Source organism: Crinia signifera, chromosome 3, assembly GCF_055691185.1.
Source record: "Crinia signifera chromosome 3, ASM5569118v1, whole genome shotgun sequence".
NCBI lineage: Eukaryota > Metazoa > Chordata > Amphibia > Anura > Myobatrachidae > Crinia > Crinia signifera.
In genome coordinates this window covers 314,878,913-314,906,172 of record NC_139219.1, presented here as the reverse complement: position 1 = coordinate 314,906,172, position 27,260 = coordinate 314,878,913, and the positions used below count along the sequence as shown (strand labels likewise).

Genomic DNA, 27,260 nt, shown 5'->3' with positions numbered 1-27,260 from the left:
TGCATGGAGCACGTGAATGGGACTTGTGCCATTTCCACTGCATGTGCATTATGTCATAGATTATTGTGGCTACATCTGTACATAGATAGACAGACAGACAGAGGCAGGTTTTGATCTCTGTATGCTGATCATGTGACTGGCTTACATCATCAGCAGCCTTTGTGATGTCACTGCTTGGCATAGAACTGTCAGTAATCAGCTGTATCTACCGATATTATCTCACAAATCAAGGTAAACCTTTTTTAACCGAAATTATTACATTTTATTTATATATAAGGCGCCACAAGGGGTTGGGAGCGCCGTACATAGGGCACACATTAGAACCGTACGGGGTACACAGTCTGCATATTACCGTAATTGGAAAACTAAAACAGAGCACAGGTAACAATTAGCAGCAAAATTACAGTACACAATACAGCTGAGATGCAGGGAAGCAGAGGAGCAATCTGCGTACAGTCGTTGGAAAAGATGAACGAAGACAAGTGAGACGGTCTCTGAGCAGGAGGGAGCTGTGATTGCAGTGCGAGAGAAGAGGGCTGTGAGAACAGGAGGGCCCTGCTCCAAGGAGCTTACAATCTAGGGGGAGGGGAGATGCAGACAGGTGACATGAGGTTCTGGCAAGGGGGCCTGATGGCAAGGAAGAGAAGGACAAGACAGGGGTTATGGACATCCTTAATGTTACATGAGAATAATGTCAGAAGTATATAGATAGATCTCTTCAGTATAATGCAAGAAGGTTGTGATTTACTGTGTGTAGGTTATCAGGTAAGCATCTGGCATCATACACACAATGTACGGTAAGCTGTCTTAACGTTGTATGAGAAAATAATTTTGGTTGTATGGATGAACAGACATCAGCGGTGCAATGTAGTCATGTGACTGACATATCATAAACAGCGTTTGTGGGTGGGTGGGTAGGTAGTCAGACGGACACATGGATGGATGGACAGACAGACAGATATCAGTGGTAAAAATAGACAGGTTTTAATTGATCATGTGACTGACTTACATCATAAGCAGCCTTTGTGATGTCACAGGGCTCAAAAATGTTCTGCTAAAATCCATTTTACATTATCGCTGATTTACAACTTTCCTTCAAACCCAGCATAACACCCTACACTTATGTGTAATACAGATTACAGTTTATTTAAAAAAAAAAAACATCTTTGACCACAAGAAAAATACAAAAAAGCCTCTCAATACCACTCTAAAGCCCCGTACACATGGGGTGATGGGTGCAGGGAGGCTGAGCGTTTATAGCGTTAATCAGTGCAATCTCATGAAGTGGTTGTGTCACACAACATTGCAACTAAAACGCACATTGAAGATCAAAGGTACTTGTGTATTTTGGCAGCGCCCATCGCATCGCATACCATAACGCATACGATGGTATGCGATGCGATATCGTACGATAGTGCACGATGGCATACAATTTTGAAATTGTATGCCATTGTACATGGCATACAATGCCATACGATGCGATGCGATTAAACATTGTATAAGCACCCTAATGGGTGCTTTTACAATGTTAAGCACCCAAATGGGTGCTTACAATGTTAAATGCACCCCCACGCCACCCCCCCACTATAAACGTGAACCCGAAGCGTGGCGAGCGCAGCGAGCCCGCGAGGGGCGGCGGTACGCGTCCTACGACCTTTTCATACCCCCACTATCCACGTCGGCGTGGAGTTGAGAATAGAATAGTGTGGCGAGCGCAGCGAGCCACCGAGCCCAAAGCGTGGCGAGCGCAGCGAGCCCCGCGAGGGGACGCGGATACCTGTGAAGCCCGCGAAGGGACGCGTTTACCTGTGAAGGTATCCGCGTCCCCTCGCAGGGCTCGCTGCGCTCGCCACACTATTCTATTCTCAACTCCACGCCGACGTGGATAGTGGGGGTATGAAAAGGTCGTAGGACGCGTACCGCCGCCCCTCGCGGGCTCGCTGCGCTCGCCACGCTTCGGGTTCACGTTTATAGTGGGGGGGTGGCGTGGGGGTGCATTTAACATTGTAAGCACCCATTAGGGTGCTTATACAATTTTTGGTCGTATAGGGGGTCAAAATCGCGTCGCATCGCATCGTATGCCATCGGGTGCATGGCATGCGATGCGATCTGTTCGTCGTACGACGGACATCGGGGGCGCCGCCAAAATACACAAGTACCAGATCAAATTCCCAACAGGAAAATGGAGATTTAGCAGTGAAATTGGCACACATGGGTATTAGACAGCCCACCTGTCTAGATGGGGCCTGTGATTGGTTTTAGCCTGGTCAGCTGACTGGGGGTTTACCAGGTTGTGATTTGCTGCGGCCACCTGAAGGAGTTTCCAAGATAGCAGTGAAAACGTATGAGTCTGAGCCAGGCGTACGCCCGCCAATTTCGCTCTCCCATGTCTGATGTGTGGAGATGTGGAAACCCATTTTCTGGGAGAGGATCGGACGCCAGCTCCGGACCGGATCTGCATGTGTCATCGCAGCCGACGAAAAGTCTGGGGCTACTTAGACACTGCACACAGTGGGGGAATCATTTGATGCTGCGATTATATTTGATTATTTGATATTATCACAGCCTATTTGCAGGATTGGGGGGCGGGTATTCGCTCTGGCGGGGCAGCGGCTATGTGATCGAACGGCTCTGCTTTTTAGCAGCCCAGCAATCAGTTCTGAATCAGGCCCATTGTTCGGGAGATTCTTGCCAGCACTGTAGCATAAGATCCCATGAAGCTAGGCTGCATTTCTTTCTACATTCTGGTCCTTATTCAGATCAGATCGCAGTACAAATCTGATCTCAAAATGGGCAAAACCATGTGCACTGCAGATGGGGCAGATGTAACATGTGCAGAGAGAGAGTTACGTTTGGGTGGGATGTGTTGAAACAGAAATCTTAATTGCAGTGTAAAAATAATGCAGCCAGTATTTACCCTGCACAGAAACAAAATAATTCACACAAATCTAAATCTCTGTATACATGTTACATCTGCCCCACCTGCAGTGCACATGGTTTTACCCATTTTGAGAACAAATTTGTACTGCGATCAGATCTGAATAAGGGCCTCTGTCCAGTTCATCCCAAACCAGCCCGATGGGGTTTAGGTCTGGGAAGGATGCTGGCCATTCCATGCCTTGAATGCCTGCATTTGCATATAAATGGATGTGTTTGCTTAAACTGCCATTCGCATGCAGCCTTGCGGGCGAAAAATCATTCGATGGTCACCGATCATCGGATGATTTTTTTTACCTGTTCAAAAAATTTTTTTTTAAAAAAGAGCTTGTGGTAGATTGCCGTTAGTGGTACCCACCGAACATGTATTACATGTCTGTCTTGTTAGGGTATCGGATAATGAATGAAACACGTAGCAGATGCGCATTTCGCAGTCAGTGAGAACATACGGCCTTGCGAATGGTAGGCGGGCGTACCACCATTCGCAAGGCGGGATCCGGGTCACTCACAAGGATGCGAATTCGCATCTGAGCGAATGAACCAGAAATCCCCCATAGTTTTTTTATGATTTGTTTATTTGTCAGACAAAGCTAGCCTAACATATTGATGAGCTCGTATGTCCAAATTGCGCGTATATGCAAGATCGATGGAGGTACTGCCGAGTGTAGTAGGCGTTTCGCGTGGCCAAGCGAGAGCCCGTATTTGCATAAACGGAAGACGCGGACACATGAGACGCTCTTCCACCGCGGTGAGCTGTGGCAGATGAGTCGGTTTCCGCACATACTTGAAGGTGGACTCCATGGGTGGCAATTTATTTTGTTGCAATGATCGCACACATGTACCGCATGCCAGAACCTCCGCATTTGCTCTGTACTCCGTCACGCCGTAGTTACTACACAAATGTGATCGGTGGTGCACTTGCGCAGTTCGCCCTTGGCCCAGAGGCAATTGCAGACACCGCACACATGGCCGAAGGAATTGTTTAGAAATAGTGTGGCGAACTGTTTGTTTGTGCCAGAGTAGCGCGACGACGCTGCTGGTTGCTTTAGTAACAGTATTGAAGGGCAAATGTTGGGGTTCATTGTGACCAAGGTTGGGTCATGAGTGGTCAAGTCAGCTTCGTCTCGAATTCGTAAATACACATACGACATCCTCGTTGGTGGCCCACCCGAGAGACCCGGCTGCGGAGAAGCGGTGCACGCGCCGTTTTTGTTTTGCTCGCTAGTATTTGGCGCCCCATAACTTCTTTCCTGGTGATCCGATTCTCTTAATGTTTTCTTCTCTCTATACCTGCAGCTCCGCTCTGCCGAAGTTAATGGCGGTTGTCGGTTTTGTGGCGGATTTGGACTCGGATCCTTGCTCTTCTTTCGTGGCATGACGCTATTTCACGAGTGCAGCTGCTTCTAAAACTTTCAGAGTAGCTCAATAGTTGTTGCAGTAAAGGGCGGGCCCTTTTAAGCCCTTTTGAGTGACCTATCACTCGCGTCCAAGTGCTGCAAATTGTGCCAAAATTTGTCTGAAACGCGATGACGCAACACCTGAAACTATACACCGAACATTACAGAACAATGTTGTTTTACTGTGCGGGCAACCTTGCTCCATCGATCGGTACATGTGCGCACTTCCACATGCCTGCGTTCACATGGGGACGCACAGCATTTTTCAGGGCACACGCTTTTTTTTTGGGGGGGGGGGGGGCATGCCCAGGAAACACTGTGCATTCCCAATGCGACAACCCATTATCCGCTCCCTGTATACTCCCTGTACACTATGGAGGTCATTCTGGTTGACTCGCAAATCTTCGAAATTCACAGCTCTACGAGTCAACTAAACGCTGCCCGCATGAACGCCCGCCCGCCGCACGCTTGCAGATTCTCCCCGCACGATTTCGAATGGATGTTTTGCATAAACATCCATTTGCAGCTTGTGTGCGGGGCAGAAATCATTCGATGGTCACCGACTATCGAATGATTTCTACAGCTCTCGCAAATCTAAGTCACTCGCTGGTGACTCAGATCTGCGGCGCACTGGTACGGGAAGAGGGCTGGCAGATGACATCCAATGACGTCAGCTGCCCGCCCCGTGCACCCGTGTCATGGGCGGATTACCATGAAAGCACCCAGCATTTTCATCGGGACACCCATGTAATGCCGGAGCAGTGGGGGCGGCGGACACAGGTAGCGCCCATGACGGTCGCTACCTGTGTCCGCCGCCCCCACTGCTCCGTTCGAATGAGCCGGCAACTATACGTCGCACAGATGGCCTGAATATGCGCAAAAGCAAATATGTACAGTCCATCAGCATCACTCGCCGTTGTGAATTCGAGTATCATCCAGAATGACCTCCTATATAGCCGGCATTCCCAACCACGGTCCTCAAGGCACACTAGCCGAGCACAGCACAGGTGTTTAAATCAAAATAGCAGAAGTACTAATTAAGGGGGCGATTCAGGTGGGCGCGCCCATAGAAAGGCTGGGCATACCCCTGCGAACGCAAGTGTGTCGATGCCTGTTTGGGGCAGACGGGCCCATCCCAAATTCGGCCATCTGTGGCCAGAATAAAAGTCAGTCTTGACCGTAAAATGCGTACACATATACATCGGTCATTCGACTAAACGGCTGATATACTGATGCACCATCAGCCAGTGTGTACCATCGATATATCTGTGAATGGCGTCGTTCACAGATATATGAGCGCATCATGCTGTGTGTATGGGCAATCAACCAAATGCCCGTAACGCCGCGCAGAGAGCCACCGGTGATTGACAGCACAGTGGGCAGGTGCATGTGCCCACCAATTTTGGGGTGTCAGTTCTGACGGATCGGCCAGCGTGTATGGAGACATGCTGCCCGATCCGTCTGTAGATATATCTGCCAGTGTGTACACAGCTATAGTGTGCCTTGAGAAACATGATTGGGAATGCATGATATATAACCATGTATACTCCCTGTACACTATATGTAATACCATATACAATCACTATGAGTACACTCCGGGCTGTATACTCCCTGTACACTATATATAATACTATATACCATTACCATAGGTACACTCCTGTATACTATATATAATACTGTATAAAATCACTATGAGTACACTCCTGACTGTATACTCCCTGTACACAATATATAATACTATATACAAGTACTATGAGTACACTCCTGACTGTACACTCCCTGTACACTATATATAATACCATATACCATCACCATGGGTACACTCCTGGCTGTATACTCCCTGTACACTATATATAATACTATATACCATTACCATAAGTACACTCCTGTATACTATATATATTACTGTTTAAAATAACTATGGGTACACTTCTGGCTGTATACTCCCTGCACACTATATTTATTACCATATAGGCATATACCATGGGTACACTCCTGGCTGTATACTTCCTGTACGCTATATATACTATATATACCATCACAATGGGTACCTCCTGTCTGTATACTCCCTGCACACTATATATAATACCATATAGGCATATACCATGGGTACACTCCTGACTGTATGCTCCCTGTACACTATACTGTATATAATACTATATACCATCACTATGGGTACACTCCTGGCTGTATACTCCCTGTACACTATATATAATACCATATACAATCACTATGGGGCCCTCCTGGCTCTATACTCCATGTACACTATATATATATATATATATATATAATATATATATTACCATATACCATCGCTATGGGTATCTACTGGCTGTATACTCCCTGTACACTAAATGTAATACCATATACCATTACTATGGGTACATTCCTGGCTGTATAATCCCTGTACACTATATATACCATTACTATGGGCACCTCCTGGCTGTATACTCCCTGTACACTATTTATAATACCATATACCATCACCATGAGTACACTCCTGACTGTATACTCCCTGTACACTATATATATAATGCCATATACCATCGCTATGGGTATCTACTGGCTGTATACTCCCTGTACACTAAATGTAACACCATATACCATTACTATGGGTACATTCCTGGCTGTATAATCCCTGTATACTATATATACCATCACCATGGGGACCTCCTGGCTGTATACTCTCTGTACACTGTATATAATACCATATACCGTCATTCTGGGTAGATTCCTGGCTGTTTACTCCCTGTACACTATATATAATACCATATAACATCACTATGGGCACCTCCTGGCTGTATACTCCCTGCACACTATATATAACACCATATACCATCACTATGGGTCCATTCCTGGCTGTATACTCCCTGTACACTATATATAATACCATATACCATCACTATGGGTACACTCCTGGTTGTATACTCCCTATACACAATATATAATATCATATACCATGTGTACACTCCTGGCTGTATACTCCATATACACTATCACTATGGGTACACTCCTGGCTGTATACTCCATGTACACTATATACACCATCACTATGGGTACACTCCTGGCTGTATACTCCCTGTACACTATATACACCATCACTATGGGTACACTCCTGGCTGTATACTCCCTGTACACTATATATAATACCATACACCATCACCATGGGTACACTCCTGGCTGTATACTCCCAGTACACTATATATAATGCCATACACCATCACTATGGGTACCTCCTGGCTGTATACTCCCTGTACACTATATCTATCCCGAAAATACGGCAATTCGTATTGATGTGCTATCAATACGAATTGCCGTATTTTCGGGATAGTCAATGTCAAAAATAAGTGTATTTCTGGATACAAATACACCTATTTTTACACCTATTTTTTACACATTTCCTTTAGTAAATTTCCCCCTATATACCATATACAATCACCATGGGTACACTCCTGGCTGTATACTCCCTGTACACTATATACACCATCACTATGGGTACACTCCTGGCTGTATACTCCCTGTACACTATATATACTATATACACCATCACCATGGGTACACTCCTGGCTGTATACTCCCAGTACACTATATACACTATATACACCATCACCATGGGTACACTCCTGGCTGTATACTCCCAGTACACAGGATAATACACAGACAACATGAAAGTTCCCTGCAGAGTGAATATACCACCATAACACATACAGCCAGTGTTCCCTGCAGGTCCCATATAAACAACACTGACCCCCATGCTGCATATACCGCAGCTCCCCCCATAGACCTGCTGCAGCTCTGCCTCCATCTCCGTGGTACCAGACACACTGACCTCTGCTATCATACTGCCGGTAATGTACTGTACAACAATGCTGCTGCTGCTGCTGCTGATAATATACTGTAGAGCTGCAGCCCCTCTTACCTGCAATCCCCCCGCAGCTCCTACCTGCAGCGCTTCTCCTGTGTGTCCAGCAGCTGCAGCGCCCTCTCCTCCTGCTGCCCTGCGTGCAGAGCCCACCCACTCATAACTGGCAGCTGGCACAGCCAATGGCTCCGGCCCTCTCCACTCCCACACTGTGCTGCTGTACTGCACACAGACCTCCACACTGACAGGTCACTGAGTACATGCAACATACCAATGTGTATACTGACCTCACACCTGCTATACAGTGTGTGCTATACTGTAATTATGTGCACTGACCTCACACTTGCTATACAGTGTGCTATATTGCACTGTGCACTGACCTCACACCTGCTATACAGTGTACTATAATGTACTGCACACAGACCTCCACACTGACAGTTCACTGAAGACATGCAACATACCAGTGTATATACTGACCTCACACATGCTATAATACAGTGTGTGCTATACTGTAATGTGCCCTGACCACACGCCTATGCAGTGTACTATACTGAACTGTGCACTGACCTCACATCTGCTATAATACAGTGTGTGCTATACTGTACTGTGCCCTGACCACACATCTATACAGTGTACTACAGTATACTGCACACTGCACTGACCACACACGTATACAGTGTACTATACTGTACTGTGCACTGGCCACACACCTGCTATACTGTGTGTGCTATACTGTATGTGCCCTGACCAAACACATAGAGAGTGTACTACAGTACAGTATACTGCACTGTGCAATGACCTCACACCTATACAGTGTACTATACTGTACTGTGCACTCACCTCACACCTGTACAGTGTGCTATACTGCACTGACCTCACACCTGTTATAGAGTGTAGTGTACTATACTGTACTGTGCCCTCACTACACACCTTTGCAGTGTACTACAGTATACTGCACTGTGCACTGGCCACACACCTATACAGTGTGGTGTGCTATACTGCACTGACCTCACAACTGCTATAGAGTGTACTATACTGTACTGTGCCCTGACCACACACCTATGCAGTGTACTATACTGCACTGGCCACACACCTGCTATACTGTGTGTGCTATACTGTATGTGCCCTGACCAAACACATATAGAGTGTACTACAGTATACTGCACTGTGCACTGACCTCACACCTGCTATACAGTGTACTATACTGTAGTGTGTGCACTCACCGTCACACCTATACATTGTTCTATACTGCACTGTGAACTGACCTCACACCTATACAGTGTGCTATACTGTACTGTGCACTCACCTCACACCTATACAGTGTACTATACTGCACTGTGCACTGACCTCACACCTGCTATACAGTGTACTATACTGTACTGTGCACTCACCTCACACTTATAGTGTGCTATACTGTACTGTGCCCTGACCAAACACCTATACAGTGTTCTATACTGCACTGTGCACTGACCTCACACCTATACAGTATACTATACTGTACTGTGCACTCACCTCACACCTATACAGTGTACTATACTGTACTGTGCCCTGAACACACACCTATGCAGTGTACTACAGTATACTGCACTGTGCACTGACCACACACCTATACAGTGTTCTATACTGCACTGATCTCACACCTGCAATAGAGTGTAGTGTAGTGTAGTGTACTGTACTGTGCCCTGACCACACACCTATGCAGTGTACTATAGTACTAAACTGCACTGTGCACTGGCCACACACCTGCTATATAGTGTACTATACTGCACTGTGCCCTGACCAAACACCTATACAGTGTACTATACTGCACTGTGCACTGACCACACCTATACAGTGTGCTATACTGCACTGTGCACTGACCTCACACCTGCTATACACTGACCTCATACTTGCTGTACTGTGCCCTGACCACACACACCTCCTATGCAGTGTACTATAGTATACTGCACTGTGCACTGACCACACACCTATACAGTGTACTATACTGTACTGTGCACTGACCTCACTCCTGCTATGCAATGTACTATATTGTTCTGTGACCAAACACCTATGCAGTGTACTATACTCCACTGTGCACTGACCTCACACCTGCTATATAGTGTACTTTACTGTACTGTGCCATGACCAAACACCTATACAGTATTCTTTACTGAACTGACCACACACCTATATAGTGTGCTCACTGTTCAATGACCACACACCTTTACAGTGTGCTACACTCCAGTGTGCACTGACCTTACACCTATATAGTGTGCTATACTGCACTGTGCACCCACCTCACATCTATACAGTGTACTACACTGTACGGGTGCCGGATGGGGTCCCGACAGTCGGGATCCTGACAGTCATTTACCCGACGTCGGGATCCCGACTGTTAAAACACAGACAGACGGGTTCCCGACGGACACCGGCCCCTATAGAGGGAGAATAGAATAGGTGGTGAGCGTAGTGAGCCACCGTGCCCGCAGCGTGGCGAGCACAGTAAGCCCGCAAGGGGCTTTGTTGCTCTTGCCATGCTGTCTGAGTCCGGCCAGTCGGGATCCCGATGTCGGGCTATTGACTATCGGAACCCTATACCACACCCCCCTGTACTGTGCCCTGACCACTATATATAGTGTTAAATCAGTGTACTATATTGCACTGACCATATACCTATACAGTCATGTGCTATACTGTATTGTGCCCTGACCAAACTATACAGTGTTCTATATGGCACTGACCATACACCTATACAGTGTTCTATACGGCACTGACCATACACCTATACAGTGTTCTATACTGCACTGACCATACACCTATACAGTGTTCTATACGGCACTGACCATGCACCTATACAGTGTGCTATACTGCACTGACCATACACCTATGCAGTGTTGTATACTGCACTGACCATGCACCTATACAGTGTGCTATACTGCACTGACCACACAACTATACAGTGTGCTATACTGCACTGACCATACACCTATACAGTGTTCTATACTGCACTGACCATACACCTATACAGTGTGCTATACTGCACTGACCATACACCTATACAGTGTGCTATACTGAACTGACCATACACCTATACAGTGTGCTATATTGCACTTTCCATACACCTATACAGTGTGCTATACTGCACTGACCATACACCTTATACAGTGTTCTATACTGCACTGACCAAACACCTATACAGTGTTCTATACTGCACTGACCATACACCTATACAGTGTTCTATACTGCACTGACCATACACCTATACAGTGTTCCATACTGCACTGACCATACACCTATACAGTGTTCTATACTGCACTGACCATACACCTATACAGTGTTCCATACTGCACTGACCAAGCACCTATACAGTGTTCTATACTACACTGACCATACACCTATACAGTGTGCTATACTGCACTGACCATGCACCTATACAGTGTGCTATATTGCACTGACCATGCACCTATACAGTGTGCTATACTGCACTGACCATACACCTATACAGTGTGCTATACTGCACTGACCATACACCTATACAGTGTTCTATACTGCACTGACCATACACCTATACAGTGTGCTATACTGCACTGACCATACACCTATACAGTGTTCTATACTGCACTGACCATACACCTATACAGTGTTCTATACTGCACTGACCATACACCTATACAGTGAGCTATACTGCACCGACCATACACCTATACAGTGTGCTATACTGCACTGACCATACACCTATACAGTGTTCTATACTGCACTGACCATACACCTATACAGTGAGCTATACTGCACTGACCATACACCTATACAGTGTGCTATACTGCACTGACCATACACCTATACAGTGTGGTGTGCTATACTGCACTGACCAAACACCTATTCAGTGTTCTATACTGCACTGACCATACACCTATACAGTGTGCTATACTGCACTGACCATACACCTTATACAGTGTTCTATACTGCACTGACCAAACACCTATACAGTGTTCTATACTGCACTGACCATACACCTATACAGTGTTCTATACTGCACTGACCATACACCTATACAGTGTTCTATACTGCACTGACCATACACCTATACAGTGTTCTATACTGCACTTACCAAGCACCTATACAGTGTTCCATACTGCACTGATCATACACATATACAGTGTTCTATACTGCACTGACCATACACCTATACAGTGTTCCATACTGCACTGACCATACACCTATACAGTGTTCTATACTGCACTGACCATACACCTATACAGTGTTCTATACTGCACTGACCATACACCTATACAGTGTTCTATACTACACTGACCATACACATATACAGTGTTCTATACTGCACTGACCATGCACCTATACCGTGTGCTATATTGCACTGACCATGCACCTATACAGTGTGCTATACTGCACTGACCATACACCTATACAGTGTGCTATACTGCACTGACCATACACCTATACAGTGTTCTATACTGCACTGACCAAACACCTATACAGTGTGCTATATTGCACTGACCATGCACCTATACAGTGTGCTATACTGCACTGACCATGCACCTATACAGTGTGCTATACTGCACTGACCATACACCTATAAACTAAATTAACCCTAGAATGTCTGTGTGTGCGTGTACATGTGGTAGGGAATATAGATTGTAAGCTCCACTGGGGCAGGGACTGATGTGAATGTTCTAATGTTCTCTGTACAGCGCTGCGGAATATGTATGCGATATAAAAGAAACTGTTAATAATAATATGGGAGAATTTTTTTTTTTTTTCTGTGCAAGGTAAATACTGTCTGCTTTTACATGAAGCCTCCAAATACATACACACGGTCAGTGATATATGGCTGGTCCGTCGGCCAGTGTGTACCATTGATATGTTTATAGACACGCTGTCTCGTTGGTGCTCCTGCCGGCTGCTAACAGTTGTGGTCATTGGGGCACCCGATGGTGGTTGCTGCTGGCTGCATCGCCCTCATCCTCCCATAGCTGCTCTTCATAGGAGCTCAGGCTTCCCCCAGCCCACAGCGATTTGAAATGTAGGGATGGTTTCTGAGCCAATCAGAGCTCTCGTACCGGCTGCCGCTGTGATTGACTGCTGGGCCGCGAGCTCAGATTGGATCATGAGCCGGTGCCATATTTCAAATTGACGAGGACTGCCGGACAGGTGCGCGAAGCCTGCGTTCCGCTTCTCTCTCAGCGGCGGCAGCAATGGCGTCGGTGGAGGAGTCGGCCGGAAGGGGACTCTGTATTACAGAGGGCATTATGTATAATCAGCACTATATGGGGCATTGGGCCTTATTCTGGTTTATTTGCTTGGACGCATGCACGCACCCTTTCAAATGATCCAAACCCCTCCTTGCGATTGGTTAGCTAGCACCACAATTCGCACACCGAATTTGTTCGCAAGGCTTGCAAACAGATGTTGTACATGAACACCCATTCACATGCCAAGGGGAACCTCCCCAGCGTTTTATGGTCGCCAAACATATATATATATACATACAACATAGCCTACATAGGGCACCTTGCCACTGGTTCTGCGAGTGACAGTCACTGCAGTGCTGCTGTCAGGTCATGGAGCCACTAGCCGGGCTGCTGCTGTGTTACTTAGCTGCAGCCGGGGGGATTGGCTAAATCGGCTGCGGCATCAGGGGACAAGAAAATGGGAACAGGGAAAGGCCAGGGTGGGTTGGCACCTACTTGGAGGAGAGCCGGGCAGCTGCACACAGCATGAAATCATAACGCTGGGTGGGCGGGCCGCGGTGGGGACTAGAAAACGTGGCCGCGTTATAATTAGACTTAGACAGCGGGGCAAGTGGTACGGCGTACCTGCAACATGTTTCTTACAGGTATGCCGTACCACTCCGTACCCCTTACTTGCAGCTCTGACTGACTCCTATCCTATCCAGAATTCCTCCGTAGGATCCTAGATTGCTATGTCTACTGCTACTGGGAGTCGATTGTGATCCCAGAGAGGAAGTCAGATGACAACTTCTACTATTTAACTAAGCAATTGACTTTCCAACAGTCCTTTGCGAGGAAGATGAAGTATGACAGCAGTCACCCTGTTGCTAAGCAGATTACTGAGGCCATAACAACTATGCTGGTGTTAGCCGTGTGCCCAGTATCCGCCATCAGTGCAGTGGGATTTAGTCAGTTGATGGTACTGTGCCCCTGGTACCAAATAGATTCCACTTCCCTATTCCCAGACTGCACAGGGACACTAGAAAATTGATCTTAGTGTCCTCAAAAATGGCAATGTATCCACTGTCCACTTAACCACGGACACATGGACAAGTGGTACAGGGTAAACAAAGGACTACATGAGTGAGAGCGCCCACTGGGTATATGTAATGCCTTACACATCGACAACAGCGGTGGCACCAGTAGATTAGCATCTGACAAACACCAACTCATTCCTGGGCAGGCTATGCGGTGTATCACCGGGTTCCGTAAGAGGCACACCGCTGAGAACGTCTTAGAGAAACCGAGGGAAATCATCGCACAATGGCTTACCAATGACAGGGGCGTGCAGGAGATGCTCTCGGCCGGGTAGTAGTAGTTTGTTTATTAATAAGGTGCCACAAAGTGTCCGCAGCGCCGTACATAGCAAACAAAAAGCAAATTACAAGGTAACGTACAGGGCGCATTGATAAAATACAGCATAAATAGGGGTATAGCTGGTAGAACTAATATCAGCATCAGTTCTGAAGTAGGTGTCGAAATTGTCGAGCGGACTGAAGATGAAGTAGAGGAAGGGAAGAACAGGGCAGGAGCACTGGTGAGGTAAAGAGGTAGGGTGAGTACGTGAGGAAGGAGGGCCCTACTCATAAGAGTTAACATACTAAAAGGAGGTGGGTGGACGAACGAAAAACAATAGGATAAGTAGGAACGGATGGAGGGGTAGGGTAGGCAGGATAGGAGGAGCGAAAGAGGTTAGGAGGAGGGATAGGCTAGTCGGAAGAAGAAGTGGGTTTTGAGGGAGCCCTTAAAGGAGGTAAGGGAATCAGAAAGCATGATGGGTGGCGGGAGGTTGTTCCAGTGCAGGGGGGCAGCGCAAGAGAAGTTTTGGACACGGGAGTGGGAGGAGGTGATTAGGTGAGAGGTCAGGCGGCGGTCGGCGGCGGAGCGAAGAGGACGGGAGGGAGTGTGGATAGAGATCAGGGAAGAGAGGTAAGGAGCGGTGGAGGAGGAGAGAGCCTTGTAGGTGGTGGTGAGGAGGTAATTAGGCAGACACTTAGAGACAGTTGCTCTTGTACTGTGATGTTATGGTGAATGATTCCCATGCAGGGCAGAATCGTTAGTGTTTGTGCGACACCACACACACTGTCAGTTTGAGGGCTGTGTGTTGTAGTTCAGATAGTGGTGTGTCACATTAGGTAGTGATAGGCCCTGCATGGTGATGTTGTCTTTATCTCCTTACAGGGAGTTTTAATTTGAGGATGGTGGGGGCCAGAGGCACTAAGCTTGAAAAATGACAAAATGGAGAGTGATAAACCACCAGCCAATCAGCTGCTAACTGTCATGTCACAGGCTCTGTTTTAAAAATGACAGATAGTAGCTGATTGGTTGGTGGTTTATCACTTTTCAAGGCTTAGTATATCTCGCCCTGAGTGTCATCTCTGTCCCTCTGTGTTTGTCTCTTTCTATCCCCCTTATTCTGGGTGGACCGTGGATCAGGCTTGCCTACCCTCCCAGAATTGCCGGGAGGCTCCCAAAAATCGGGTCCCCCTCCCGGCCCCCCGAGAAGGTCGGCAATCCTTCCGCTTTTGCCTGGCAGCTCCCGCACCCCCTTTCTTACCGCACTAATTACCATTTTTTCACAGGTCCGCGGCAAGGGGCGGGACTAAAATGTTGCAAATCGCATCATTTTGCGTCATTTTAGCCCCCCCTACTCGCGGACCCGCGAATCGCGGCATTTGCCTGGATTGGGGGCGGGGCTTTCAGCCATCAGCCCCGTCCCTGCCCCCTGACCTGAAGATCCGGCTGTCCTCTCTGGGCTTCACCCGGAGAGGCTTCTCGAAAAGTCGTCAAGTATGCCGTGGATCTTGCACTCAGTGCAAGGTCGAATTTTCACCTAAGGTGTGCAAGTGCCGATAGGTGTTAATTTGGGCTCTGGGGCCAAGAGTGACTTTCCCTTAAGCTCGAAGCTCCTTTTGTAGAGACCTTGCGGGACGGAGAGCGCATCAGTCTGCGCTAAGGAATTCTTCTGCGCTAAGAAATGAGTTCTCACCTCAACTCCTCCCTCCTAGGTGATCATGCCGGAGAGTTACCAGGACCGGTGGTTCGTCATGGCTTGAAGGTGAGAGGGTGCGGCTCCAGGTAAGTGGTCAAGCTACACCTTCACGGCACCAGGCACCATACCGTACCCCTCACACACGCTACTTCTGCCCCACCTGCAGTGCAGCATGGTTTTACCCAGGTACAAGTTATTTGCTTTGTGTATTTTTTTCTTTACTTCCAAATCAGAATCATTTGGGGGTGTTAACCGCCAATTTTCTGGAAGCATCAGGGAAAACACAGGCGTGTGTGACGTCAGCTCCGTTCCTGATCAGCCTGTTTCTATCGCACCCGCCAAGTAAGTCCTGGGCTGCGCACAGACACTGCACACACTGAAAATATCATTCGATGTTGAGGCTTGTGAATGGATTTGTATGGGCACAGCTACACTGGATCCGCTTGGTGTTACTGCATCAGTAGAGTTTAGGAAAGAAAGAGAAGGGTCACATTTCTTTTATATATTGTCATGTTTATTATGTTACTATGGTTACGGGACTATCTCAGTATTGATTCCCAGAAGAGGCAGCGTTATCCTGCCCAAGGCGATGTCACTTAAGGATAAGCTGTGTTTTTGCCGTAGCTGTTCCCATGTACAATGGTACTGCTGCGTTATACCACACAAAACTCTCCCCTTGCTCAGCCGGCTTGCATCAGGCCTGATTCTAAGCTGTACGCAATCCGCACGCAGCGCCCATGTTCGTGTAGGTGAGCAATTTTTTTGCATCTGCGCTTGCATGCGAATTTCTGATATCCTTTACAGTTACCCAGAGTTTACGCACAAACCTGCTGTTGCCATGGGGACAGACAGTGTCGGACGTGTTGTGGAATGTGATGGCCGTTCCTGGGCAGTGACTGGGTGGTGGCTGGTAGTGCATGCCAAAATGGGCCACCTCAGTAGGCATGTTACGGCGGGAGTGCCAGCTGCGTTCAAAGGTGCGCAGCCGCAGATGCCATAGTCAGACAGAGATACTGCACCAGCCACAGGAGCAGTCCACACATGTGGACTCAGATGAAGACTTTGTTCTTTATTTTTCAATGCAGGTCAGAGCATAGCAGATGAATTCCAGCATAACAGACTCTTGCAAGGGATCCAATGGTCCCTTACATAGCCCACCCCTGGCCTATCGCTTGGGCGGCTAATCCACCTTCAAGAGCAAGGTTACTCTGCCCTGGAAACCCTTATATCAGGATATCCCAGGTGCTGCTGATTACACACCTGGTTTCTACTACTGCTCTGGTCTGGATCCTCCACATTACTTCCATGTGGAGAGATGCTGTCTCTGCCTCATTACATATGGACATATTGTACTGTATAGCTAACAAAAAAAATCCATAAATGAAAGAGAACAAATATGTAAACATATACAGTATCACAGGAATCTAAATAATCACTCAAGGAATATAAAGAGTCCAAAGTGCTGAGAAGATTCAAGTTCTGCCTCAGTCCATAGATCTTCTATTGTGTCCTCCAGTCCATAGATCTGTCATTGTCCCATCCATAGCTCTCACTACACAATCCAGTCCATAGATCTCTCATTGCCTCCTCCACTGCCCCCTCCAGTTGATAGAGCTTTTATTGCCCCCACCATGCCGCTCACTACACCCTACACTCCATACATCTCTCATTGCCCCGTCACAGTTCTCACTACCCCCTTGAATCCAAAGGTCTCTCTTTGCCGCCTCTATAGATACCTCATTGCCCACTGCACAGCGATCGCTGCCTTCTCCAGTTTATAGATCTGATGTTGTCCCTCCGCAGTTCTCACTACCCCCTTACATTCCAAAGGTCTCTCTTTGCCCACTCCAAGCAACTCACTGCTCCCTCCAGTCGATAGGTTTCTCATTATCCCCACAGTTCCCGCTACCCACTCCAATTCATAGGTCTCTTTTTGCCCCCCTCCTGAGCACTCATTTCCCCCTCTAGTCCATAGAGCTCTAATTACCCCCTCCACAGCTGTCACTACCCCCTCAAGTCTATAGATATCTCATTGCCCCCTCAACAGCTCTTACCACCCCTCCAGTCTATAGGTCTCTCATTGCCCCCACCAGAGCACTAACTGCCCCTCCAGTCCATAGATCTCTTATTTCTCCCTCCAGTCCATAGATCTCTTATTTCTCCCTCCAGAGCACTCACTGCCCCCTCCAGTCCATAGATCTCTTATTTCTCCTCCAGAGCACTAACTGCCCCCCTCCAGTCCATAGATCTCTTATTTCTCCCTCCAGAGCACTCACTGCCCCCTCCAGTCCATAGGTCTCTTATTGCCCCCTCCAGTCCATAGATCTCTTATTGCTCCCTCCAGAGTTTCCACTACCCCCTCTGTCCCATAGGTATATGATTGCCCCCTTCACAGCTCTTATGCTGGGTACACACCAGGACGACTAGGGCCCGATCCCCTCAATCTAGATCCAATTCCGACCAATTGGATGTAGATTGTGTGGTGATTGGGCCCTTTTCTGTCCTGGTGTGGACCGATACCGATACCGATCCGATGCGTGGGTCGGGCGGTCGTTATTGAGATCCTACCTGCTGCAGGTAGGATCTGAATGAAGACCATACAGCCGGGTGCGGGTCGCCATCGGATCGGACCCGCTCACGGTGCACATCGTGAGCGGGTCGTGCCCCCCCGCATCATTGTGAGCGGGTCTGACGAGACACTGACGACCCGCTCACGATGTGCATCGTAAGCGGGTCGTCCTGGTGTGTACCCTACATTACTTAGCCTTTCTGTCCATAGATCTCTTTTCCCACTCCAGTCCATGTACAGGTGTTTCAAGGCTGTATGGGGCTTACATGCAGCTGTGCATGGGCCCATTCCTCACTTGGTGTGTTCCTTAGATTGGCACAATGCCAGAGTCTGCAGCACATGCCCAATATCTCTGGGAAAATGGCATAAAAACAGGTGCCAGTGGCCATGAATTCAATGTTACAGTAAGTGTGTAGGTCTCTCTTTACTCTGGGACCTTTGTGCCCTGCACAACCTGCAGACATTAGCTTTCTCACCTCCCTTCAGACCGCACATCTTCCATTGCTCATATACAAACTTACCTTCAGGCCTGGATATTCTGCTGCTGCTCTGCTGCTCAGCAAGGAAGTAATAACAGACACTTAAGGCGCCTACTGAATTATACTGATTGTCCTTTAACCTTTACTTAACAATATAAGGCCTAAAATTAACTCTCACGGACACCTTATTCTACAATAAAGACACAGACACCAACTGCATAAGTTTAAATGGTCATATACAGATGTAGCGCTTCTCATCCTTGGCCGGCGCTCGCCAGATCCCTTTCACTGGCGAGCACCGGCGACAGAGACTGGGACGCGTGTGCATCTCACACGCACGTACGTCCCAGTATCACGGCAGCTGGGCAGCTTCTCCCTGCCCGTCTCCGCTTCAGGGAGACGCTGCCCAGTTTGGGGGGGGTCGGGGCGGCGAGGGGGACCGGTGCCGACAGCGGGGGAAGCAGCGGGGACCCCTGCCAAGCTCCGTTGCCACGGACGCGGGAGCATCTCGTGCGCGCGCGCCCCTGGCGGTAGCCGGCCGCTGGCGGGGGACGGCGGTAGAATCGCCATCCCCTGCAAAGATGAGCCCTGCTACATCTGTATATTTATTTAAAATGGTATGACCCTTATTTGTAAAAGGGATGGCCAAGAAAGAACACTGGAGACCAGTTCCAGTCCGGGGTGCTAAACATGGCGGCGACTGAAACGCCCCAATCCATAACACCCCCTATCGTGAGGGACAGCCCGCGCTGTGACGGATTCCCCGCCCCTTCTATGGCATGGCGAGGAAGGAAGTGTCCAATGTCCCCCCGCTGAGTCGGGACTCAGCGGGGGGACATTGGTGACATTGGTGAGTCGGGACTCACCAGCCGTCCTGGCAAAGGGGGGCAATACCGCACAGCGACCACCTGACACCTCACCTGACCGATGGTCGAGAGCGCCTTCTCACTGATTTTTTATTAAAGTTATAGAAGACAAATTAGGTGAAAAGCCCAAAGGCCAGGTAGCACAGAGATAGAAAGGGAATAGGGAGGGTGGGGTTCCAGATTCGGGGCCAGATGTATCAAGCTTAAAAAAGTGATACAATGGAGAGTGGAAACAGCCAGCCAATCAGCTGTTAACTGACTTATTACTTCCTGGGTTTGAAAAATGACAGGTAGGAGCTGATTGGCTGGTTGTTAATCACTCTCTAATTTATCACTTTTAAAGCTTGATACATCTGGCCCTGAGAGGAAGTGACTTCCCCTGACTTCACCTAATATACACCTCTCTAAGCTACCGCCCCTAAGCCACTTGATTGGCTGACCAGCCTGCTACTCACTCCTGAGCTTTTCCTGGGTAATCTGCCTTCTTCAATAACTTTATTTAACAATCACTAAATTCACAGGCTCTTAAATGCACTTGAGCCTATGCAGCCCTCGTTTTATCTTCCCTGAGCAGCAGGGCCACTGCCCAACTGCAGCTGAGCCGCCCTGTCACTGTGCCCCTTCGCTATGCATTTGCCTATAATGCCTGTGCCCAGGGCAGCCGAGAGGAATGCCGGGCCCCGGTAAAATGTTGGGGGCGTGGCCTAAGTGTGTGTTGTGGGAACCTCCCACACTTAGGCCACGCCCCCAAAATGTTTAGAGGAGGGTGAAAGAAAACTCTAAAAACTGTAATCTCAGAAGCAGCACACACCTACAGCCTGCTGTCAGCACAGCACATGCTGTAGAAGTGTGTGCTACTGTTGCTACCCGGGAGGGATGGAAGGGAAAGGGAGGGGTCAGACCAGGGCCCCTGCGGGGCCCCTTCAGCAAGCCTGGGCCCGGGTAATTAGTACCCACTCCCCCCCTCTCTCGGCTCCCCTGCCTGTGCCTAGGGCTATCCCGGCCTGCTAGAGCCTTTGTAGTAGGAAAATCAGAGATTTCTAATCATCAATTATTTATGGCCGATGTAGAATACTTTTGCTATCGATGTGGGAGAACCACTTGGTTTCCCTCCATCGATGGCACAGCATTTCCTCCCCCCAAGGTTGCGGGACACTGAAAATAGCTCCGCCCCTGACACCCATGGAGAACTACCCCCAGGTTCTAATTGGCCCATCGGTCAAAGAAAATGGATGATTATCGATAGGTAAAACCATCGATAGTCATCAGTCACATAGTAAGCTGCCATCGATGGCCAGTTCTACTATCATCATCAATGGCAACCATCGATGGCCATCCTTACTTTGTAATCCATGATACCCTGGACATGAATGGCCAGATTCTCTAAGCTTCAAAAGTGATAAAATGGAGAGTGATTAACAGCCAGCCAATCAGCTCCTGTCTGACATTTTTCAAACACAGTCTGTGACATGGCAGGCTGGAGCTAATTGGCTGGCTGTTTATCACTCTCCATTTTATCACTTTTGAAGCTTAGAGAATCTGGCCTGGAATCAGTTCAGGAGATGAGCACAGTGCCGGCATTGGGAGAGAAAGTCTAGTTCCTTGCTCAGAATGTATCGGGCTCCTTATTAGCGTCTGTGCCCCGGTGCCACCGCCGCCGTGTGACGGAGGCTGTTAGGTGGGGTCCTCATTTCAGTTTGTTTGCTGGAATCCTGTCGCTCTGGTGTTGTTCTGAATAAAGGATTCATTTAGTAACCGGATCACGTGCACAGATCCTCACCCAGCAATCAGCCGGCATGAGGTCCTAAATATTTCAGAAAGGTCAAAGACATGATAATAAGGCTGCAAATGGCTGACTTGTGTTTGGAGAAAAATAGCCGTTTTATGCATTTAGGCAGGATTTAGTATTTGGCCCTATTTTTGCATGTTCCTTGTGGATTTCAGACTGGGTTGGGGGGGGGGGGGGGGTAGAGGTTCTAAGCCCTGGAGAGTGATAAAGTGGAGAGAGATAAACCTCCAACGAATCAGCTCCTGTCATTTTTCTCCCAAAGAGTGCAGGTTTGCGGAAAAAATCCCTCCTTGTGCGGCATTATTTATGTCAGATATATTAACAGGGAGTCATATCACATCTAGTGGTAAAAGTGATAAAATGGAGAGTGATAAACAGCCAGCCAATCAGCTCCTACCTGCCATGTTACAGACTGTGTTTGAAAAATGTCAGGTAGGAGCTGATTGGTTGGTTGTTTATCACTCTCCATTTTATCACTTTGGAAGCTTAGTGCATCTGTCCCTAAATGTCATAGGAGCCCATTTACCATTTCATACGTGCGGCTAATATTAACCACGAATATTAAGTACCTCTGGGTTGTATGTAGAAGGGACCGCAGCAGGTATCTCCAATACCTGCTCCGATCCCTCCAGTCCCGCACGCAGCCGTATCGCAGCAGTGTATGGGCCTCCCAACCCCCTGAACCGCCCAGGACCTTCCCGGGCAGCAGGATCGCATGCGATACATCACAATCTTTCCTTTTTACATGGGTTGGACGTCGGACAGACACTTCGGACCCGACAGGGGCACCAAACACATCGATTCGGGCCAATTACTCGGCCCGATCCATCGGGATCGGGTGAAATTGGTCCATATTGGACAAGTGTATAGGCACCTTTACCGGACCCGGGTATCCAGGACTGAGGGCCAGCCTCAGTGAGCTTCAGCTCATGCAGACTGAGCAGTGCTTAAAAAACAATCTGATGTCCTCGATGGTGATCCTAGGCTGGAATCTGCAACTGTACCAGCATTTCCGAGCCATTTCCCTGCAGTCTGGGAGGCTGGTAATGCTTCCAGTGCGGAGAACACTGTGAATTGTGCTTACACCTCCAGCCTCCTCTCTGGGGACCGGGAGGAATATGCAGAGGTAAGCTTAGTCCCAGGAGCTGCGGGTGATGATTCAGCAGCGCTGAAGTCTGTATTACTCAGCAATGAGACCGGGGATGCCCCAGCTGTGATATCCGCCTAAAGGGCCCGATTCAGATGGCTGTGCATTTGTAGCCTTTCTGGTTATCGGGCGTTATGCTGTGCGAATGCGCAAGCCGTCTGTACGAACGGAGCTAGCCTTCGCTGTCCATATGCAAGGACTGCCCCAGAAAACGCAGGCGTTCCCTTGCCGTTGGGATGGCCTCCTTCTCCCCACGGGATTTCCCTGTGTGCATGGCTGCAAACTTATTAGCAGCTGTGCACATGGGCGGCGTTTACCAGCTTACTGGACTCAGAACACTCGCAGCTGAGTGAGCATTTAAAGGGAACCCCCGACTTCCTGGCCTAGCTGCAAAGCCAGCAGTGATGCCCCTATCTTTTGGGTTGCAGCGGCGGCGTGTGATGTCACACCCCATCCCCCCAAACAAAACAAAAAAAAACAGTTTGGACACTCATTCCTCCATTGATTGGGATGCACCACCTCACTGCTGACGTCCCCGAGATGAATATCGCCAAATAGCGATTTTTGTCAATTCAGCACCTGAAACTGAATCACCCCCTCAATACAAAGTCCTCACGTATGCCATTTACAGTGTACTCATTCTTAGCCCTGGGGTAGTCAATGTAGTGCACTCCATCTGCAGTGCAACTACATATCCCAGCATGCCCCGCCACAGTGTTGCTGTAGCGATGTATGTTGGGAGTAGTAGTAGCTGCAGTGTGACAGGTTGCCGATCTCTGAATTAGACAATAGCCTTTTAGTTTCTTTCTTGGAAACCAGATTTCATGCGAGCATTGGCCAAGCATACACACGTTAGTACGACACGGTGGTGGAATGACATGGTAGAACCGGGCCTGTGCCTTTAGGAGACCTGCCAGAGAGGCCTTGATCCTGTCGCTCTAAGGGCCTGATTCAGCTTCACTTTCTTTGGGGGGCACCCACCATTTTTGTGGGCACACCCAAGAAAGGGTGGGTGTCCCTATGAGCCAGCCCCCTGTCCACCCACTGCCACCCCCCCTCAGTTCGGACGCTCCGGCACAGCGGCCCTGCACATGCATATAATCGCTCATTCGCAGAGACGCCCCATCAGTCCCCCCAGCGAATTTGTTATGGGCCGAGTGATGCAGAATCAGGCCCCAACTGCTCTGTTGGACCAAGGAGAAGGTGAAAAGAGTTCATGCAGCACCGAATGAGTTATATAACCGGTTTATAGACGCTCCATGTACTGACCAGTGGGACCCAGCGAAGGCCAGGAAAGGAAACTCTGTCAGACAATAATGCAGCTGACTGGCAGCAGCGCGGTCTCCTGGTGGAATAGATTGTTGGCAGTAACTCTGGTGACCATAGGTGCCGATTCTGTGGGTGCTCAAGGGCCCAAGCACCCATGGAAATTGATGAGCACCCACAGGCCCGAGTCCCGCTGCTGGGCCGCCATATTAACTTGCTAATTTGCGGCTGCAGCACCCACATCACCGGACACCTGGGAAACAGTATGCAGGAAGAGTGTTTTCTGTCTGCGGAGTAATACACGGACGTGGGGCGGGCCAGCCTGTGTGGTGATGGTGTCTGACATCAAAAGCCACGCCACACAGCGCGCATAGTGCGCAGTGACTGAGTAGCTCAGCAGCGGCCCACCCATCCATGTCCCACTGTACTCCCCCTCCCATGTTGCCGGCACAGGTACTGTGGGGGCATTTATGTACCTGCACTGTGGGAGCATTTATGTACCTGCACTGTGGGGGCATTTATGTACCTGCACCGTGGGGTCATTTATGTACCGGCACCGTGGGGTCATTTATGTACCTGCACCGTGGGGTCATTTATGTACCTGCACCGTGGGGGCATTTATGTACCTGCACCGTGGGGTCATTTATGTACCTGCACCGTGGGGGCATTTATGTAACTGCACCGTGGGGGCATTTATGTACCTGCACCGTGGGGGCATTTATGTACCTGCACCGTGGGGCCATTTATGTACCTGCACCGTGGGGGCATTTATGTACCGGCACTGTGGGGGCATTTATGTATTTGGAACTCTGTTGCTGTAATTTGAATATTGGAGACAACTGTGCTGCGTAATATAAATCAGTATTATTTTGTGGCCATGCTCCTTCCCCATGAAGCCACTCCCCTATATTTTTGGCTTGAGCACCCACCAGCCAAAACATAAATCGGCACCTATGCTGGTGACTCCAACATGTCCTGCGCTGTCTACTAGTAGCTAGATAGGGGCTATTCAGTAACTAGCACTAACTACAAGTCAGTAAACTGAGCTCTGCATTCATATAATGTGCTGCGTGCTGTACACTCGCCAACATAATCCGCATTGTACAGCACACAACACATGATATTAGTGTACACTAGTCACCGGAACAAGGGAAGGGAAGCATGAAATGAGATTAGGTAAATGGGCGTATGGTAGAGGGAACTCCAAGCCCAAATTTACTGCTGGGTTTTACGGAAGGAAACTGCATTTAGGACATTTCAAGTTGATAGATCTACAGCAGACCTGTCCAAACTTTCTCGACATAAGTTTTACTTGATTCTTTTTTTAAAACAGGCTCGTCACCATCCAATGTTGGCATAGAGGGAGAATATAACGCGAGGCACCAAGTCGGAAGCATGCAGAGCCCCCAACCATCAGAACAGGGCCGGATTCAGACCCGGCCGAATGGGTCTGAATCGGCCATAGAGGATGGGGAGGAGTTTAAAGTGCATAGAGCAGACAGGGCTCAAAATGCTTTCTAAATCCTCACTGTTTCTCACGTGTCCAGTGACTGTGGTTGCCATGGTAGTCCAACTTCTGTCCTGCTTCAAGTAGCACAATAAACGAAAGTTGCATCACAAAACACAACAACCTAAAATCTATGGAATAATAAATAATAATTATGATGCTTATGATTATTAAAATGTACACTTTGATTTCTTGCAGTGACCAGGAATTTAACACGCATGGAAAGGACACACGTGTGAATAAACCCATAAACGCCACTACAGCAGGGAATACAGTAATAGAACATGTAAAATTTGTTTCAATATCAATTTTCAAACCTATTTTTAATGCATATCTTAAATGTCAAGTGGAGAACTATTACCCCTAGGCCGTGTACACACAGATTCATAAATTCCGTTGTTCCTGTTTAATTCAGATCTTATTTACATACCATTAGCCAAACAAATATGAATTTGGATATGTCACCGCAATTATATAATCCCTGCAAATGTTGAGTTTTGCATTTTGGAACGATAAAATGGCCCCATTTATGCATAGATTAAAACAGGAAATGTCAAAATATACATGGTGTAAATTGCAATAACCATACATACCATAAAGTTGATTCTGGTTACTGATACGTCATATAAGATTTTTATTTTTTAAATGCACATATAAAAGTGGTTTCAGTAAAATAGGGGATGTATCAAACCTTCCAAACAGATAATGGGTGAAATGATGTAATAAGATGAGAGATTCAGAAAGTGAGAGATTCGGTAAGAAATCTCCAGGGTTTTTTTTTTTTAAAGTGGCAATCATTTACACTGCAAAACCAGTTTGATTTTGAAGTGTAAATGATTGCCGCTTTAAAAAAACCTGGAGAATTCTTACCAAATTTCTCACCCTGGCCCTTATTCTGATCGGTGCGGCCGGATCCGAATATGCGGCCAGGACCGTGCGTGCGAAACCCCAACTTCCATACGGATCGCCAACTTCGTCCGTACGCGGTAAGAAGCCGGCCGAACGGACCGCACGTGTATTTCTCATGGAATACGCCTCCTCCATCTCAGGGAACCTCCCCCATCATTCGATGGTCGCAGACCATCGAATGCAGGACCGAGTGGTCCACCAGCTCCCACAACCTCAGACCACACGGACATTTTTCCATGCAAAAGCAGGGATCTGGGCGGGCAGCTGACATCCGGCGATGTCATATGTCCGCCCCCTACACGTGTGTCACGA

General features: G+C 48.2%; 1 protein-coding gene and 1 long non-coding RNA gene across 3 annotated transcripts in view; one reads left to right on the top strand and one right to left on the bottom strand.

Annotated features, from left to right (window-relative positions):
* The window catches only part of RCAN2 (regulator of calcineurin 2), a 64,893-nt gene extending 56,476 nt beyond the window's left edge, over window positions 1-8,417 (bottom strand). The window contains exon 1 of one of the 2 annotated variants that reach the window (XM_083178681.1): window positions 8,278-8,417. The gene's annotated coding sequence lies outside the window, so the exon portion shown is untranslated. Of the gene's footprint in view, window positions 1-8,253 lie in introns of both variants that reach the window. The other variant, XM_083178680.1, reaches the window with a different exon arrangement.
* LOC146064801 (uncharacterized) lies at window positions 182-26,197 on the top strand. The gene is made up of 4 exons (XR_014471855.1): window positions 182-231; window positions 16,433-16,502; window positions 16,650-16,758; window positions 25,866-26,197. It is a non-coding gene; the product is annotated as an uncharacterized LOC146064801 (long non-coding RNA).
* Window positions 26,198-27,260: the final 1,063 nt, after the last annotated feature.